At 37.5% G+C, this 2705-nt stretch overlaps 1 long non-coding RNA gene across 1 annotated transcript; it reads right to left on the bottom strand.

Annotated features, from left to right (window-relative positions):
- Positions 1-1849: 1849 nt before the first annotated feature.
- On the bottom strand, positions 1850-2475 carry LOC124483642. The gene is made up of 3 exons (XR_006957881.1): positions 2413-2475; positions 2230-2313; positions 1850-2095 (listed from the first exon to the last, which is right to left on the bottom strand). It is a non-coding gene; the product is annotated as an uncharacterized LOC124483642 (long non-coding RNA).
- Positions 2476-2705: the final 230 nt, after the last annotated feature.

The raw sequence follows: 2705 nt of genomic DNA, 5'->3' as shown, positions 1-2705 counted from the left end.
TTCTGAAATGTTTCTTACGGGCTTCGGAAAAACAACGTAAGAAAAAGACATCCGGCAAATTCATGAACGCTTGAAAATGTGTTCCTACACAGCAGAAGTTATCTGAGCTGTGCTCCCCAGGAAGAGTTTTCTTAAGTTGAGAGCGCGTCCTCCTGCTCCTGAATTTGCATTCATACACGCCCCGACAGCTCCTTATAAGGGCACGCAACAGCAGTGACATGTGCAGTCAGAATCGACACAATTAGGAAAGCAACAGGAACGTAAGTTATGGCCAAGCGAAAAGCAACCGGTACACAGGTGCAACATCATACAAGTAAGATGAGCAGTGGAATTGTACTCCACTGGATCTAACAGTGTGCACACTACGCAAGTTTGATGATTATAATTATTTAAATCCGAGGATGTCTGTTATGGCAAGCTATTTTATAATTTTACCAATAAATTCTTGATATCCAAAATTCGAATTCTTGATATCAAAAATACAATTCTAACCTTTTCAGTAAGTATGACAAACCGTTTTATCATTTAACCAATGAATTGTTGATATCCAAAATTCGAATTCTTGATATCAAAAATGCAATTCATGATATCAAGAATTCGCATTTTGGATATCAAGACTTCATTGGTTAAATGATAAAACGGATTGGCATAGTCTGTAGAGTTGATGTGAACGCAATCCACAACGATTTCTCATAACTTCCTTAACACTTCAAACACGGAGAGTTTTCTTAAATGCGATTCCTTAGATCCTTGTGGTTTTTTAAGTAATCGCATTTGAGACAACTCTGGACGATTTACGACTGCTATTTCGAGTTCGGAAAGTCTTCTGAATTTCAGAACAAATACCAGATGAGAAAATGTTCATGAAAGCCAAATGTTAGAAAGAAATTCCTTCTTATATTCTTCTTAACCACGTTCGAGAATGAGGCCCAATGTCATTAATTCGACACAAATGTGTTCATAATATGTTACATTTTGTAGAAGGGTAAAGACATGCATTGAACTGGTGTCCAAAGTCGGATTTAGTCCATAATTAGAAAGAGGAGAGGAAAACGACACGTGTTTCGGCTCTCCAGGACCCGAGTTGAAGAACCCTACTTCAACATTTTAGGTAGTAGTGAAGACCAGGGTTGTTGCCAGAACTGATAAAGAATAGGCACTGACCTCTGTATAGAGAAATGATTTCGGCATATGATGTACCACTGCATGAAGTTTTTTTGTATCTCCTCCTTGCCTTCTACACTCTTGGGGTACTGGAAACATGTAGCGAGCTTGCATGTTATCAATTAACCTGTGTAGTCCATCCACTGTCGCTGCACTGGACATCTGGGATAAACAAAGTCATTAATATGTAACAAATGCTATGAAACAAACATGTTTTCATTGCCAAATAAAGTTCAAAAGAAACAAAATGATTCACCAAAAATACAGATATTTAAAACATGTTTGAATACTTTAAAGTAGTACTAATAATTTATATTAGGGGTTTACACATTCACTGCCTATACTTACATGAATAAACTCACAGACACATACCTGGATTCACTACAAGCAATGTGGCAAGGTACCCAAGTCCCCATCCCAGTGAAGTGCATGCGCCAATTTGTACCTCCTCACGCTAGACCTCTGGGTATCGTCACAATGCCATGCCCAAGGTACAAACCCTGGCCACTGTGACGCAGTTGTGCTGCAAGGCAGCATTTTACACTACTAAGCTATGGATCATTAACCTAGTTTTAATTAAGGCATTTGAATTTTGGAATTGAGTACCATTAGTTACCTGCATTATCAAAGGTAAGATATTTACTATCCGTAAATATTTCCATCAAAGATTATTCGGCTCCTTAAACACTCCATTAAAAGGGTTAGAAATTCACGTCTGGAACCACCAGTGTCCACTCCTTCTTCTGTTTGCCCCTCGTCATTTGTGAATTTTACGACCATTTCATTAGATGGGTCGTATGAAGCACGTTTTAAACACCGGACCGCTCCGTCCCAAACATTAGCTCGATTTAGGTTGAATCTGCTGAAAGACGTTTTTGTGATATTTGATGAGAGATTTGACACAATGTTTGCAGTGGTCAATCCATCTGTGCTGTAAAACAATCAAGATGTAGTAGATTAAGTCAAACTAATAATGATGAAACAGTAATTGTTCATTGTAATGAAACTAAGACTTAGAGTTACTAAATGAAAGTACAAAAAAGATTGAGAATGGTCAATTTGTACCTTTCCTCTTAAATATATTCCTTGCACTCCTCAGACTCCGAATCACTGTCAATTACAATTGGTTCATACACATTTGTGTAGTTGCTGCAATGACAGAATCATTTAGTTTAATCTAAATGTTCCATCGTCTTGTGGAATGGATATTGCTTAGAAAAACATTAGGTTCAGACAAAACAAGGGCACCTGTAGAAGTTCTGTTTAAATGGGGATGCTTTCTGCCTTTCATGCACTGTGGTTTTTCCTCTTTCCTAGTTTTAGCAGAAATATTACAGTTGTTAATATGATTACCTACCATTTGTTGAGCAGCTCAAACATAGCATTACATTTGTTTTCCAGTCAGTGATTTAACACCATAGGACAGATCATACTTTTGCTTCATATTAACACATTATACCTAAAGGGTATACATTTAAAAATTAACTTACTTGGTCCAAAAAGGGTTCAGAGAGGTCAATGGGTCTGAAATGACCAAGCAC

The sequence above is a fragment of the Hypomesus transpacificus genome, chromosome 2, assembly GCF_021917145.1.
Source record: "Hypomesus transpacificus isolate Combined female chromosome 2, fHypTra1, whole genome shotgun sequence".
NCBI classification, from domain to species: domain Eukaryota; kingdom Metazoa; phylum Chordata; class Actinopteri; order Osmeriformes; family Osmeridae; genus Hypomesus; species Hypomesus transpacificus.
Note: the sequence above shows the minus strand (reverse complement) of the source record. Positions and strands in the feature narration are given on the sequence as shown.